Source organism: Triticum urartu, unplaced genomic scaffold (genome assembly GCF_003073215.2).
Source record: "Triticum urartu cultivar G1812 unplaced genomic scaffold, Tu2.1 TuUngrouped_contig_706, whole genome shotgun sequence".
NCBI classification, from domain to species: Eukaryota; Viridiplantae; Streptophyta; class Magnoliopsida; order Poales; family Poaceae; genus Triticum; species Triticum urartu.
Genome location: NW_024117873.1, coordinates 154,181 through 171,616, shown reverse-complemented (window position 1 = coordinate 171,616; position 17,436 = coordinate 154,181). Strand labels below are relative to the sequence as shown.

The 17,436-nt window shown below is 50.8% G+C and overlaps 1 long non-coding RNA gene across 2 annotated transcripts; it reads right to left on the bottom strand.

Annotated features, from left to right (window-relative positions):
• Positions 1-443: 443 nt before the first annotated feature.
• On the bottom strand, positions 444-1,337 carry LOC125531418. Of its 2 annotated transcripts, XR_007293224.1 has the most exons (3): positions 1,237-1,337; positions 869-1,139; positions 444-599 (listed from the first exon to the last, which is right to left on the bottom strand). It is a non-coding gene; the product is annotated as an uncharacterized LOC125531418 (long non-coding RNA). The 2 variants fall into 2 exon arrangements; XR_007293223.1 differs by lacking the exon at positions 1,237-1,337 and having other exon boundaries at positions 869-1,230.
• Positions 1,338-17,436: the final 16,099 nt, after the last annotated feature.

Here is a 17,436-nt window from a genome sequence, read left to right as displayed (position 1 = left end):
CTATCCTCCTACCCCAAGTTCAAAATTTGATTTTAAGTTAGGAGATTAACAATTACCCTTGATGTAAATTTGAGTACTAACCCTTTGACTTGATTTCGGCAACCAGAAACATTTCTATGAACATTTTTTCTCAATTAATGTGTCAGCATTTTCTGTTAACTAACTGATGAAAACACCCGGCTCTAGTGTTTATTTAATTCTACCAGGCTCTAGTGTATAATTAACCCTGCAGTGATATATACTGTATTTTTAATCCCGGGTGGCAGGCCAACGTTAGCACTGGTAAAGATGATTAGGAAATGCTTGCCCAAACCAACGCTTGCCTTCACAATCATACAACTGTATTACAAGAATTACAATGACGTCGTGAGTAAGTCATGGATACCATGAAATTAACACTGATTCCCATTCAGCCGGTAAGCATCACAAACATGACAGTGGTAGATCCATCAGAAAATGTACATTTTTAATACATTGTTCCCGTGTTTAAGCACAAATCAATTATCCAAGACATCACATAATAACTACGAGAATTTGATTCATCAATAGATACATCACAGCTTCATCATACGCACTGATCCATCCCCGAAATTGCAGATCTGACATGGAAAGTTCACCCATAAACGGATTGTCAATTCAAATATCACCAAGGGAACACGAACAGAAGGAATTTCAAAAATACAGAAAAGGCATTTCCCAAGACCAGAATTGCTACTCATCTGGAAGGAGCGATTCTCACCAGGTGCAAGATTACTTCTACAAGCCATCTATCTACGGAATCAGATTCATACTGATAGCTATGCAAATCACACGCAGTGCAATCTGGAGGAACTGGAAAAAGGGAAGAACTAGAAAAGTACATACATACCAAATCTGGAGGAACGATGGCTGCAGGTGCTCTCCCCGTCGGAGTGGAAAAAGATGCTTCGCCTCGCCCGCAGATCGTGCTCCTCTTGGTTGTTCTTCCGGGCCAGATCTATTGCGGTTTGACCGCCGGAGTGGAAGAAGACAAGCGTTCCAGCCGTTGCTTCGGTCGAGGAGTCGTGACAGGGTGGGGCTGCATCCGGTCTCCTGGCCACGGCTGAAAGTGGAGCGTGGTCGCCGACGACCACACGCAGATGAGAGAGACGTCGAGTGGTCTGATAGGAACGAGGGCGAGAGAGAGCAAGGGTGCGGCGATTAGCGACGAGAATAATGGATGAGAGAGAGAGGCTGTAGCACACGGTGCAGTCTTACATGTGCCGGAGCAAATGAATGGACCCGGTCCAGCCGCGGTACATGACCACCAGCAGTACCAAACATATACGCCTACCCTGTCCATAGGCTGTAACCACGCCCACACCAGCTTTCTAGACTGCCACCGGTGTGATTGATTCCAGATCACGAGGCGCGTATGAACGTCCAGGATACCACCCGCCATGGTGGTCAACCGAGATCACGTGCAAAGAAAAATCATAATATGTATGGTGCAATACAAATACAGCGAAGAATCCAGAAAGTAAAGGCAGCGAGGAGCTGTTTCTTCAGGGATGTGCCATCAATTTCTCAAGAAAAAGAGAAGAGTTTTTTAGCCTTCGGTTGGAGCTGAAACTTCCTTCCCTTTGATAAAACTTCAGGTCGCCTAAAGAAAGTTGTTGTGGTCGTGCCTGAATGAATTGGATTTGCATCCTTCTATCCGTGAGATGTGTTGTTTCAGGTTGACAAGTAGTAGTAGTAACTTTCTGCAGAAAGTAACGGCAGCGAGGAACTGTTTCTTCAGGGATGTGCCATCGATTTCTGAAGAAAAAGAGAAGAGTTTTTTAGCCTTCGGTGATGTTTTTGATCAAGTTCGAGCTGCACATAAGTTGGTCTGATGAAGAAAGTAGTTGCTTTTCTGCCTGAATTGAATTTGTATCTATCTGTCAATCTGTCAGATTGTGGTGTTTCAGTTTGACAAAGGACTAAGTTTCTGCAGAAAGAATGGCAGTGAGGAGCTGTTCAGTCTGGTCGAATTCTCAAGAAGGGAAGAGTTTTCAAGTCTGAAACTTGCGTGTTCTTCATCGAATTCATCGACTACTCACTAAACCTCCATTGACCACATTATTTGTCTTCTTGATTGCTGAACCGCTACAAAGCCTGAAGAAAGTTTGTTTCTGCTGCCGTTTCAGAAAAAAAAAACGCTTCTTTGCATCGATCATGCTATAGTTTCGATCCTAACTAGTAGGTGCCCTTCTCCTGTGCTACTTGCAGTTTGTATACTGTACTCTTGTCATGATTTTGAGAGGGCATTTGGTCTGTTTAACCACTGAAGGAATTCAACCTATGTGAGATAGTCTGGTACACATGTTATCATCTTTGTATAGAGATTTTTTTGCTACTTCACATGTTCTATCATAATCTGTGTTCTTGATTGTTTTCTTGGAACCCGTAAGTGCATGGGTGTTCTGGTTAAAATAGGTATAGATGACACTCCATCTAGATTTGCTTTGCTGTGGATGATGCACTACATCCATCGTTCATCGTCGATGGGGAGAATCTAATCTACCTGCAGTTGGTTCCTCGCTGGGGCCTAATTGTGGTCTACTGCAGGTAGATAGAGGGAAAAGGCAGGGGGCCTAATTGCAAAAGGTGCAGCGCTGACCAGCTCGTCCACTTGGCTTCACGTGATTGGCCCTGGACTAAACTTGCACATCTGTTGCAACTTCAGGGACTGCCCAACCCACTTTTGCAAGTATAAGGACTAAACTATCACATGATGTGCAAGTTCTGGGACTTGGGGTGCTATTACCTCCTTTTCTTGGTCAATAATGGAGACACAATATACGGGCTTTGAGCTTTTCGTGGAGGTAAGAGCATCTCCAGCCGTTGGACCCCCAAGCGGCGATTTTACGCGCCCCCTGGGGGCGAGCCGGCGCTAAAATCGGCGCGGGAGCGAGCGGGTTCCCAGCCGCTCACCCCAGAGTCGCCCCAGACGCGTTTTTTTATTGGACATATTCGGCGTTTTACATAAATTATTAAAAAAAAGTAAACTACGGGGCGAAGAAGTCGATCAGCGTGGTGAAGTCGCCGACGTCGCTGCCATCCTCGTCGTCGGCGGCGGCCTTCTCCTTCTTGATGGCGCGGCCGCCCCTGCTGGACCCCTGCCTGCCGTCTCCATGGCGGACAGGCGGTGGCGGCGCGTCGTCGTAGTCGTCGAGGACGACGATGCCTCCCTCGTCCTGGCCACGGCGAAGAGCTTCGAACCGCGCGAAGGCGGCATGCTGGCGCTCCCTCTCCGTCTGCACCCAGTCGTCGCGCGCCCATTTGATGGCCGCTTCGTCGTCGAGCGCCTCCTCCTTGACGGGCTCTGTCTTCACGATGGGGAGCCCCGGCTCCAGCTTGACGGTGGCGAGGCCCGACTCTGTCTTGGTCTTGACAAAACGCGAAGGAGCCAAGGAGGTGGCACGCCGGCCGCCCTCGTTGATGACGATGCCGTCGCTGCGGGTGCGCCGACCGAGCGACGTCTCCGTGGCGGGCTCTGCCTTGACGCCGAAGAGCGCCGGCGAGCCGGAAGAGTGGGAGGAGGAGGAGGCGGCGAACCTCCTGGGCACCCACGACCCGGCGCTCCGGCGAGAGGCCAGCACGGCCACCGGGCGGGGTACGCCAGCGGCGGGTTGTTGCCGCCCTCGAGGTGTGTGATCACCTCATGCAGGGTGCGGTCGGGGATCCCCCACCAGACGCGGCGGCTGTCGCTGTTCTTTGTGCCGCCGACCACCGGCGCCCCGTTTGTGGACGCCCGCTGAGGGAGTCTTGGATTAGGGGGTGTTCGGATAGCCGAACTATACCTTCAGCCGGACTCCTGGACTATGAAGATACAAGATTGAAGACTCCGTCCCATGTCCGGAAGGGACTTTCCTTGGCGTGGAAGGCAAGCTTGGCGATACGGATAATCAGATCTCCTACCATTGTAACCGACTTTATGTAACCCTAACCCTCTCCGGTGTCTATATAAACCGGAGGGTTTTAGTCCGTAGGACAACATACACATCAACAATCATACCATAGGCTAGCTTCTAGGGTTTAGCCTCTCTAATCTCGTGGTAGATCAACTCTTGTACTACCCATATTATCAATATTAATCAAGCAGGACGTAGGGTTTTACCTCCATCGAGAGGGCCCGAACCTGGGTAAAACTTCGTGTCCCCTGCCTCCTGTTACCATCCGGCCTAGACGCACAGTTCGGGACCCCCTACCCGAGATCCGCCGGTTTTGACACCGACATTGGTGCTTTCATTGAGAGTTCCTCTGTGTCGTCGCCATCAGGAAGGATGCCTCGCCCCGTCTTTAAAGACGGCACCGTTGCTAAGGGAGCTTTGGCTGTCGGCCAAACCCTCCGGCTAGGTGGTTTTCTTATGACCACTTGTTCGACTTCTACGCCGACGATGACCTCTCGAGCCATCGAAAACAATCTTCATGCCAACTCGGAACTTGCCGAGCAGTTAGATCCAATAGAGCTTTCCTCCATAAATGAGCTCTTGGATCGCTTCGCCGCCCTGGGAGTCGCTACGGATTACGACCAGATTGGGCCTAAAACCGATCTGAGAGAGATTAACTCTCCCCAAGCCACCCATCACGTTGCCGTGGTAGAGGGACAGTGCGTCGACCCTTCATCTATCCTAAGGAGTCGCTACGTTCGGATTCCCGATCCCTCCAAGCCGGATGTCTGCGGAGGGGAGGATATCACTCAAGACCTGAACCTAGAATCAGGCGACGGACAGTATTCATTGGACGACATCCAGGAATCCAAATTTTCGAGTTCGGAAATTCCTCGGCCTCTGAGCCTCATAAGGGGTAAGGCTTCGGATTTAATTCCACCCACCCACCTGAACATTAGCGATCTATCCCAAATCAGGCAAGAGCCCAAAGAAACAGTACATTATTACTGGGCCAGATTCCTCCTGGTTATGCACAGGATAAAGGGCCGCCGCGAGGAAGACGCAATTTCATCCTTCTGCAATAATTGCACGGACAAGGGAATACTCAACGCCATAAGTCGCCGTGATATTACACGCTTCGTTGACTTAGCGTCCATAGTACGAAAGTACTGTGCGATGGAAAGCGCCCGGAAAACCGAAACAAAATTTTGGGACAATCCGGCCCTTAATGCAAGCCCAGTCTGAAATAAAAGGGTGCATCATCGCCAGACACCCGGGCCAAACACCAAAAGGCAAAAACCCTCTACAGGGCATGGAACCGTACTGGAAGGATGGCTTAATGGACCCTACAAAATTCATAGTACAGAGGACGCCACACCAACTCACAGCCTTAGAGCATGTTGGATACTCCGGCAGGTGGCCAAAATTGGCGAAAACCTCCTAATCCCGGAGGCCACAGAAAGCCACCCCAGAGACACCAATACGGTATTAACAGTCTTCGAGACCTTCGCATCAAATAATATGCGAAAAAGGACACTCCGCAGCCTTGCCGAAGTCTACCAAGTAGCAACAATAAACCCATGGAGTGACACGGCCATTACCTTTAACGCCAGTGATGAACCTAAATTCCGAACAGCCTGAGCACTAGCTGCATTGGTCCTCAGTTCAATAGTGGACGGGTTTCGTCTCACCAAGGTACTCGTGGACGGCGGCAGTGGACTGAACCTCATCTATGAGGAAACTCTTCAAAAAAATGGATATAGACTGGAACCGCATCATGCGAAGCAGCACAACCTTTAGAGGAATAATCCCCAGTCGGGAAGCGCGCTGTACAGGAAAAATCACACTAGATGTGGTGTTCGGCACGCCGGACAATTACAGGTCCGAAGAGGTCACGTTTCATGTGGCCCCGTTCAGCAGCGGTTACCACGCCTTGCTAGGGCGGGAAGCATTCACAATCTTCCAAGCAATACCCCATTACGGGTACATGAAGCTCAAGATGCCCGGGCCTAACGGGATCATCACCCTCGCTAGTGATCCGGACGTAGCACTCCACGCCGAAAACAAGACAGCCGCATTGGCCCTCGAGGCACTATCCGAAGCCCTAGCAGCTGAGGAGCTGACTGCGCTGCGCTCTACCGTGAATAGGGATGATGTGGTACTCGACAAAATATCCAAATCCACCTCCTTTAAACCAGCAGACGAAGTAGTCAAATTCCAAGTCCATCCAACGGACCCCAATAAAATAGCTTCCATCGGGGCACAGTTAAACCCTGATGTCGACGCCGCATTGTGAGAGTTCCTACGAGAGAACTGGGACATTTTCGCCTGGCACCCTTCAGACATACCAGGAATCCCACGCAGGCTGGCCGAGCACAGCTTAAATATCCAAACAGGATTCAAACCTGTCAAACAGGCTCTTCGGCGTTTTTCCGAACCTAAGAGACATGCTATGGGAGAGGAGCTAGCAAAGCTATTAGAGGCCGGATTCATCAGAGATATAAAACATCCGGACTGCCTAGCAAACCTGGTGATGGTACTAAAGAAGGATAAATCCTGGCGCATGTGTGTTGATTTTAAAGACCTTAACAAGGCTTGCCCAGAGGATCCCTTCCCCCTCCCCCGCATCGATCAAATTATCGATGCTACCGCAGGACACGATTCGTTGTATTTCCTCGACGCATATTCTGGCTACCATCAAATCAAGATGGCAGAACCAGACCAAGCCGCAACGGCATTTATCACACCATACGGGCCATTTTGCTTCAACACGATGCCCTTCGGGCTCAAAAACGCCGGTGCAACATATCAGCGCATGATTCAGACATGTCTGGCAAGCCAGATAGGTAAAACAGTGGAGGCATACGTAGATGATGTGGTCGTCAAAACAAGACATGTTGAATCTCTAGTAGACGACTTGAGGCTCACATTTGATAATCTCCGAACATACGACATCAAGCTCAACCCGGAAAAATGCGTTTTCGGCGTTCCAGCCGGAAAGCTCTTGGGCTTCATTGTATCCAATAAAGGAATCAAAGAAAATCCAGCCAAGATCCGAGCTCTGTCGCAACTGGATATCCCAAAGGACCTCAAACAAATACAAAAGTTAACCGGATGTGTGGCGGCTCTAAGCCGCTTTATCTCCCGCCTGGGAGAAAAGGCCCTTCCCCTTTACCGCCTCCTTCGGCGCACCGAACACTTCAAATGGACGGACGCAGCCATGGCCGGACTCGACGAAATAAAAGCCATACTGATAACAAACCCAGTCCTGGCCGCGCCAAACACCAGCGAAATAATGCTATTGTACATCGCAGCAACACATCAGGTTGTAAGCGCAGTGCTCGTCGTCGAACGAGAAGCGGACATACACAAATTCCCCCTTCAAAGGCCTGTCTATTATGTGTCCACTGTCGTCACTCCCTGCAAATCACGATACCCGCATTATCAAAAGATTGCGTACGCGGTATTCATGGCATCCCGGAAGCTACGACACTACTTTCAAGAGTGTTCAATAACAATAGCCTCGGAAGTACCACTTAACGACATTATTAACAACCGTGACGCAATGGGCCGGATTGCGAAATGGTCCATCAAGCTCCTCCCGTTCGACATAACTTATAAGTCACGACGAGCCATCAAGTCACAAGTTTTGGCCGATTTCGTCGCAGAATGGACGGAGGCCGAACTCCCTAAAGAGTACGGCACATATTCAAATTGGATCATGCATTTCGATGACTTCAAAATGTTGGCCGGACTGGGGGCTGGTGTCGTTTTGACGTCCCCCACAGGAGACACACTTCAATACGTACTACAGATTCTGTACACGGACTCCAACAACGCAGCCGAATATGAGGCCCTTCTACATGGTCTCCGGATGACAGTATCCATGGGCATCCAACGCCTAGAGGTGCGTGGGGACTCGAACCTCGAAATATCCCAAATAAACGGAGACTTCGATGCCAAGGATCCGAAAATGGCAGCTTACCGCAACGCCGTCCTAAAAATGTCAGCTCGGTTCGAGGGGCTTGAATTTTACCATATAGCCCGGGAAAATAATCAGGCGGCAGATGTCCTGGCACGCATCGGCGCAAAACGCGATGTAGTCCCCCCCCAACATCTTCTTGGAAAGGCTTTTTAAGCCATCCGTGGCATGGGAAGGGGAGCCGAACAATAACAGCCCGGACCCAACCGCACCCCCCGACTCCGAACATTCTGACACAATCGGTGGCTCTGCCATTGAAGTAACACCTTTAGCCCACGTAATAATGGCCGTCATTGCCCCATCGATGGAACCATTCCTCGCCTACCTTACTAGGTAGGTACTCCCCGAGGACCAGAATGAGGCACGCTGCATAGTGTGGCGATCCAAAGCCTACAGAGTCCACGAGGGGGAGCTTTATAAGAAAAGCACTAGCGGAGTCCTTCAAAGGTGCATCTCCGAAGAGGAGGGGCGGAATCTCCTGGCTGAAATCCATGCCGGACTCGGCGGTCATCACGCTGCAGCCCGATCTCTGGTAAGCAAGGCCTTCCGTACAGGCTTTTATTGGCCGACGGCCCGGCAGACGCCCAGGACTTAGTCCAGCGATGCACCGTTTGCCAGCTCTTTGCAAACCAAAGCCATATGCCTCCCACCGCCCTCCAAACTATCCCCATCACTTGGCCCTTTGCGGTCTGGGGGCTTGATATGGTTGGACCCCTTAAAGGCGGAACCCACAAGCACAAATACCTACTCGTCATGGTGGATAGGTTCACCAAATGGATAGAAGCCAAGCCTGTTAAGACGGCCGAATCCGGGCCTGTGATAGACTTCATATCCAGGGTTGTACACCGTTACGGCGTCCCCCACAGCATCATCACTGATAATGGCACGAACTTTACGGCCGACGAGGTAAAACTCTGTTGCAAAAACTTGGGCATCAAGCTCGATTACGCTTCTGTCTATCACCCACAGACTAACGGCCAGGTCGAACGTGCAAACGGTCTTATCATGAGCGGCATTAAACCCAGATTAGTACGGTCCCTCAAGGAATCTAACACACACTGGGTAGAGGAGGTCGACTCCGTACTCTGGGGGCTGCGGACCACACCAAATCGCACCACCGGATATACACCATTCTTCATGGTGTACAGCGCTGAGGCAGTTTTGCCTTGCGACATAATTCATGACTCACCTCGAGTGCGCATGTACGAAGAAAGAGAAGCCGAGCTCGATCGACAGGACAGTTTGGACGCATTAGAGGAGGAGCGTGACGTGGCAAAAGCCCGTTCCGCATTTTATCAACAGCAGGCTCGAAGATACCAAAGCAGAGAAGTACGGGCCAAAAATTACAACGTTGGTGAATTAGTTCTACGCCTGCCGGACAAGAAAAAGGACAAACTCAAGCCCAAGTGGGAAGGTTCCTTCATCATCGACCAAGTCCTGACTGGTGGTGCGTACCGCCTGCGAAGTGCATCGGATAACCGACTCGAGCCGAACCCATGGAACGCATCCCGCCTCCGAAGATTCTATGCCTAGCGCCGGATCCTGTGTTCGTCTCCTTACTCTGTCCATTTTTTATATGTACCTTCTGTCTTACATTTCTCTCCTTCTCTCTCTCTCTCTTTCCCTCTTATAGCCTTTAGAGGCTCACAAAGTGACGCGCTATCCGCGCTCAGCAAACCTGGGGGCTTCTTTTGAGAGAAGCTTATTTCTACGGGCTTCACGCCCAACACATGTGTCAAACTTCCGCATGTACCTTTTATTCACCACTATATGCATCGATATGACTTAAGTTTTGGCCAAGCTGGGTTGCCTGGCTCCTGTGCTTACCCCTACGTTCCCGATTGTTCGACTAGGCGGTAAAGGGAGCACCTCTGCGATTGTTACTGCCGGGTCAGCCGGACGTGTACCTCAGACTGGGTGAAGTCGAAAGCTAGCGTTCTTAAGGGAATATTCGGTCGGTGAACTAAAGACGATCTTTTTTATTTTTTCAACGTGCCCCCAGATGTTTTTCCTGCGTTTCTCTTTGCAGCATGGACATGCACTTTAGGGCATGCCTCCCAGGGAAAAGAACCCCTAACGGAACTATTCTCCCTGGAAGATGTTTCTTACTAACCATGTAATATAACATAACTAGTCGGGCACTTGTCTGTTCACGCCATAATGACCCCTACGCCTGGTCTCCACGCATTCCCCGGTTCCTATATAACCGCATGGGAATTCAGACACACTCCGGACCGTTAGGTCCCGAGGCTGAAGCGAAAAGGTCGGCCATGACAAATGATCTACAATCCGGCTAGAAGGCATTATAAATGTCAATTACATAGTCATTTTGACTGACTGTACTCCTCTTCAATACCATCTAACAGGCTGTCTAATTTACAGTCCTGCTGGGAATACTTTGCGGCCAACTCTACTTGGCCGTATACTAAGCTCACAGGGATCTCCTTCCCATCGGGCCCGACAGGACCAACCTTGGCCATATGGTTGGGGTCGGCCTGTGAATACCGCGTCTTCACCGTGGCCCAGGCCTCCCTAGCGCCTTGACGACAGGCTGATATCTTCCACAACTGGAAGTGCCGCCGTGCTCCCCTCGGCTTCTCCGCAAGCTCTCCAAGACCTTCGGGCGTGGAGACGGATGGCCACAGGGCCTGGGCGACGCCTCGCATCGCCTGTCGAACTCGATCGAGCAATTGCAAGAGCTCGAGAAGAAGGTCACCCGTAGAACCGGGCATCTCCTCTGCAGGACGACCTGTTAACATACCTGCGGATGTTGCTCTGTTAATCGACGGCACCGCCGAACATTCTTTCAAAAGGTTCGTTCAAGCACTTACTAAATATGCCGCGCCGAAGCCGCTGTTTCTCCTTCACGGAGTCTGACAGCTGGGCACGAACATCTTTTAGCTCGACGCCCAGCCGGGTGTTGGCATCTTGGAGAACGTTCTTCTCCCCCATCACCTTTAGTAGCACCCTCTCACCAGCCTTTAGTTGGCGTAGGAGGTGTTGCCTTTCCGGATTCAATTCGGCGCCATCTGCAATTTTATTTGTCAGATTCACACCAAAGCCGTGCTTCTCCACATACTTATCTTTCGAAATGTATATTACCAGAGGGGGTCTCCTTAGGCTCCCCTGCCGCGGCTAGTGCGGCCTCCAGTTGGGCTTTGCACTCTTCCAGCTCCTGGGACAGTAGGGAATTCTTTTCTGTAAGAACCTGCATTTCAAATGATCCTTACACCAGTTATTCTAACTGTTTTCAGTCTCGGGGGCTACTGCTACATATATATTTACCAAAATTTTCTTACCCGTATGTCTTTTACATATTGCTCCGTGGCTCTGGCTAGACCATTTTGAGCGGCACGGAGGTGCGCATCTCCCGAATTGAAGGCATCTAATGCCTCTTGGGAGAAGCAAGCGTCGCGAAGAATTGTCCGGCGATGCCTGTGGTTCATGGCACTTTCCACCTCAGAGTTGGTGGTAGATAACCCGTCCGCATCCTCCATCGGAGGAACGTCTGACACATGCCTTGCGTTCGCTTCCGCCCCCGGACCAGGCTTTGGAGCCTGGCTGGTGGAGGCGCGATTAGCAGCCTCTCCGGATATAGTCCGGCGAGGTCTCTTTGTCCTGAAAAGGGGCACGAGTGTCAAATGTGCCTCGAAGGTATAACAACTGGGATAAAGGGGCGCGCCATACCTTCGCGCTGATGGCTCGGTCCGGACTGCACCTCTTTTCTGCCCATGGGGCCCTGCGGCCCCTGGTTGGTTTGTCGCCGCAGGTTCGGCCTTCCGCCTCAAAAACCTCCCCTGCAAAGTTCGGTTGCAATCAGGAAATTGAACACGCGTGGACGGACCCCTGTCCGGGGTACAGGGACTTCGGTCTCAGGTACCTAGGGTGTTCGGATTAGCCCTGGGTAATCGGTCGTAATGGCCATCAAGGCGATGTCCTCGCTCAATTGATGGAACACTCCATCAATCAGCTCCACAGATATGTCCGGATCCTCTTGAGAGGCCGGGTCGAGAGACCGTCCTGGGTCCTCGGGTTGTGGAGGCGGGCTGCTTATGTCCTTAACGGCCCGGCGCAGTTCCTGCGTTGAAGTCATCAGACTAAGTATTTAACAATGGGAACACTAAACGGATGAGCAAGTAAATGCGACCACTTACCCAGCTTGGGGGATTGTGCATAGAGAATCCACCCTGTCGGTTGACGCGGAGAAATTCCTCATCTTCTCCCTTGTATAAAGTGGACAAGATCTTTAATAGAGCGGCAACTGAATCTGGCCCTTTATGGCCGTAGCGGGTGGCGTCATCCTTCCTGTTGAAATCCCACATGGGGTGACATCTGTACTGAAACGGCTGCACCCCCCGCATGATGCATTCGGCCATAACTCTGATCATGGTTAGTCTGGAATGGGCCAACAATCTTATTCGGCCCATGAGATAAATGATGTCCCTGTCACCTTCCCTTTGAGGGCTCCGTGGACGCCAGCTTAGGCGCTTCTTTAAAGGAGCACTATCGAACTCTGGGAGGCCGATCCGGACAGGATCCGGCAGCGGGACGTCTTCTATATAGAACCATTCCGAGGGCCAATCTTCGGACGCCTTCTTCGGGGTTCCGGACAGATATCCGGTCCCGGCGATGGGCCATACTTCGGCTCCGCCCACTTGATACATTGACCCTTTCTTGGAACGGGGCACGAGGCAAAATAGCTCCTTCCACAGTCCGAAATGAGCTTCAATACCCAAGAACAGCTCGCAGAGGGCTACAAAGACCGCGATATGCAATACTGAGGCAGGCGTGAGATGATGTAGCTGGAGGCCGTAGAACTCCAGCAGCCCCCAAAGAAACGGGTGGATGGGAAATCCGAGCCCCCTTGTTAAGTAATGGACAAGGCACACCCGCTCTCCTTTGGATGGATTAGGGGCATTCTTTGCTTGCTCTCCGCCGTTGTAGACGGCAAGACCGGCTCGGACCGGGACCATATAGGCCGAGGGGAGAAATCCCTTGGTCTGAAGCGTCACTAGCTCGCTATGCGGAGCAGAACATCTCTCCCAATATCCAGGCTTAGGGTTGGAAGGACGAGCGGAGAAGTTGCGGTGGCTGGCCATGGTGGAATGGACCTTTGTCGGATGCGCTCTGATGAACACTCGTGGAGGGGAGAAGGTGTGGATTGGATCTAAATCCTCGTCCCCTTAAAAAGGGCAACTCATTTACGCGGCTAGGGGTGTGAACGTAAAAACACTCAGACTTTTCATATTCGTCTGACACGTGGAAAACGGCCATTATTGGGCGTAGAAGCCGAGGAGCGCAACATCTACAAGAAACCGGACTTTATTCAAACATGTACAAGGAATTTGGAGGAGAACCCGCCTTGCAATGCCGAAGACAATCTGCGCGCCGGACTCATCGTCATTGAAGCCTGGTTCGGGGGCTACTGAGGGAGTCCTGGATTAGGGGGTGTTCGGATAGCCGAACTATACCTTCAGCCGGACTCCTGGACTATGAAGATACAAGATCGAAGACTCCGTCCCGTGTCCGGAAGGGACTTTCCTTGGCGTGGAAGGCAAGCTTGGCGATACGGATGATCAGATCTCCTACCATTGTAACCGACTTTATGTAACCCTAACCCTCTCCGGTGTCTATATAAACCAGAGGGTTTTAGACCGTAGGACAACATACACATCAACAATCATACCATAGGCTAGCTTCTAGGGTTTAGCCGCTCTGATCTCGTGGTAGATCAACTCTTGTACTACCCATATCATCAATATTAATCAAGCAGGACATAGGGTTTTACCTCCATCGAGAGGGCCCGAACCTGGGTAAAACTTCGTGTCCCCTGCCTCCTGTTACCATCCGGCCTAGACGCACAGTTCGGGACCCCCTACCTGAGATCCGCCGGTTTTGACACCGACACCCGCCTCTGCGCCTGCCGCCGTTGGAAATATTCCGTCCAAGCCGTGTGGTTGTCGGTGGCGTACTGTGGGAGGGCGCGCTGCTCCTCCGACAGGGACGACCGCACGCGGTCGACCTCCGCGGCGAAGACGCCGGGGCGCGTGTCGATGTCGGGAACAGGGGGATGGGGACGCCGCCGTTGCTGAGCTTTCACCCCATCAGCCCGGCGCGCATGTCCGGCGGCGTCGGGATGTTCGCCCCGAAGAGAAGCCAAGACTCACACTCCTGGAGCGTGTGGCGGCCGAAGCCGTTGGCCGCCGCGGCGTCGCTGGGGAAGCGTTCGGCCATGAAGAGAGAAGGGGAAGGAGAGGGAAGGGGAGAGCGGCAGAGCTCGGCGGCGGAAGGGAGGGACGGCAGCTGGTTTGGGCTCGGCAGACTCGGGCTGGTGTGGCCAGCGGCGAGGAAAGCCTCTGTTTTATATAGCCCCAGGCCGTGTGAACGCGTGGCAGAAGGGGAGGCGTCGCCGCGCCTGCCCGCCCATGACGCGCCGCCCGTGAGGAATCAATGGCAAGGCTGACCGGCGGCAGCCTTGCCATTGATTCCCCGCGGGAAACCGATGCGTTCTGGGGAAGACGAGGCGCGTGCCGCTGACTCGGCGAGCCCGCCGAGCTTTCGCGCCAAAACCCCTTGCCCCGTCGCCCCCGAGCGCCCCCACAGCGCGCCGGGTTCGGCCTAGGGCTGATGGCGCCGATTTCGGCCCAAGCCGGCGAAAAACAGGTTTCTGAAGGCGTGACTGGGCCGAATTTTTGGCGCCGGTGCGGCAAAAACGTCTGGGGAGGACCTGTTGAGGCCGCGGCTGAAGATGCTCTAATGTATTGTCCGATAAAGTTCATGGTGGTAATTTAGGTGAAACTTTTCAGTGAGCTTGCTGTAGTACGCATACGTATTGCAGACTAAGAAATGAAGCGCGTCCATCAAAGGATCTAGTTCTTTCTAGGCAAAAATCTCCCGTACGATCGATCCAGTCGTCCAGCAGCAGGACGACGGGCTTCACTCAGGCCGCATTATTTTTGAAAAATATCAAAACCGTGTGTTATTCTAAAAATTAATAAAAAATGTTTTATTTAAAAAAAATTAGCTCGAGAGAGACGGCGAACCGAACCCTAGATATTAGGAAGCGATGTACAACAGAATTTCAACAGAATCTAACCAGGTAACGTACAACAGGAAAACTAATGTCAAGGATCTAGACGTCAACGTACCACACTCGGTGCAGATGCGGCGGCGAGGCATGGGAAAGGCCAAGTCGGAGAACCGCCGGACGAGGTCCTCGCCGCCAGCCACCGCCCTCGCCTCCACAATCACCACGAACTCCTCATCATCATCAACAAACCCGAGAAAAGCATTTCTCCCATGCACGGGAGGTCCCGTGCATGGGAGGGCCGTTCATTTTTCTTGGAGATTTGATGTTGTGCATTAATGATTTTTGTAGTTTGTCAGATCTTTCTCTGACCACATGCAGGCCTATGCTCCACCATCCCATGCTTTGTTATTTTATTTCCAAGTTTAAAACTACATTATCTTTTAAAGCAAAAGTACAATTTATAATCCGTTTGCATATTTGTGTTTATGACAAGGAGAACTTTATAACGAGACCACTTTTGAATGTGTTTCAGCATGTTCTAAAAATAATCAAATTTTAAAACAAAATGAAACACTATTAAAAGTACACAAAACTATGAAATACTTTATCAAACACTATTAAAGTTCAAAGTTTTGTTTGAATAACTCATTGTTGAATTTTTGCATTGAATTAATATTGTATGAAACAAGTTTGAACCATGGTGGTTTACTTGTAAAAAGGTATTTTCTAAAAATATATTTAATATTGGTCTTGTTTTAAAGATCTTGTCAGAAAAAACACAATTATGCAAACAGAATGCAAATCAAACTTTTATTTCAACATACAATATGCATCTATTTATTTGGATAAAACTAAGTGAGTAAAATAACATGTGAATGTATGCTAGATGAGAGAGAAAATGTTATAGGTGATGTCAGTGGTCCCACATAGTAATAAACAAGGCGGTGGATGCATGCACGGGAGGTCCCGTGCATGGTAGAAAATCATCTCTCACAACCACCAACGCTATGTGTCCTCGCCCACTTCTTTCCTCCGGATTGCCACTGGAAAACACGGTACAACTTGGTTTTGACAATTAGCAATAGCTCACCATGACACTCTGCGAGCCAGACTACCGAACTATATGGAATTGTCTGTGCGCTAAGTTCATCACCAAGAAACGACAATACCACCAAATTGTTGGCAAGCTCGACAACAGCAAGACGATAATTTGGATAAATCAACACGTAGAGGGTGCCTTTCACGAAAATCAGACTGTAAAGGTGGTACCCTTCATCGCACCAAGCCACTTGCCATTGAGCATCCCCAATGCGGCAGTAGTAGATGTCGCGGTACCATGGCGTGAAGGCGAGGACGAGGTCGCCAGAAAAGAGAACACCTCCAATGGGTGTCGTCGGGGGATGGGCCAGGCTTGCTCGCTCACCTGTGAGGAGGTTGCAGATGCAAAACTCGGGGCGGCTGGTGGTAAAGATGTTTCTGATGGCGACACGACAGCCGAAGGAGTAGAAGCAGGTGCGGGTGACTTCTTTGGGGGTGAAGAGCCGGCTGAAGCAGGTGGAGCTGCGGCGTCCATGGGCCATGGGGCTGCACGGGAGGCGGAAGCAGAGGATGCGGCGGAGGGAGACGTGGAAGAGCGCTTCCGAGGCAGAGGTCTTGTTGTGGACGAGGAGGAGCGGACCCTGCGAGGCGAGGTTGGACGATGACATCAGGAGGTGAGCCCGGTAGGCGCGGCAGGCGGCAACAAGGGCGAAGAAGTCCTCCAGGGTCGTCAGCCGGCTCGCGATCAATGCAATCAGCTCTGGTAGGAGGTACGGCGGCGACGGCGAGGCGCTTTCTTCAGGGTTTGTTGGAGCCTAGCCAGAACAGTGTGCTTTCATGTGGTTAGACAAAAAGGTAACCAACTACCAGGAGTATTAAATTATCAATGCATGACATCGGATCTTCAACCAAAATCAACGGCTGGGAGAAATGCTTTTCTCTTGGTGGTTGTAGCTTGTTCTTTAATAGACATGAGTTTGCTGGTTGCCTTGGTCCAGATCATCCGGGAGTTCGAAGAGACTGCTTGTACTTTACTGGAAGCTTTGGGAATTGGAGCGAGTATTCTTTGGTTGATAGATCTTTGTATGAAATTGTCGCCGACTACCCAGGGCGAGCACTGCAGGAGGATTGTGTACCACTGGCTTGGATCCTTCCAAGCATTTGTTGATGCAGTACAATGCGTATAAAAACTGCCCAGAAGTTCTCATGGTACATGTCTGCTCACTTGTGACTTGTTAATGGATTACTTTTGCATTTTATGTTTGTTAATCAAAATATTCAGGTTATTCTTTAGCAACAACTGTATATGAAGTTGTGTATGAATGGACGTCCCGCTTACAGACTTTTTCAAATATTTGACAGTAATGTTCATCAAATTAGTTTTGGGGCATGGTTTGCTTATTCTCTAATTGATGACAGCAATAATGAAATGGATATTTAGGGAATGAATGTAGACCATCACTTCCCTTAAAAGAATCCACACATGCTGTAGA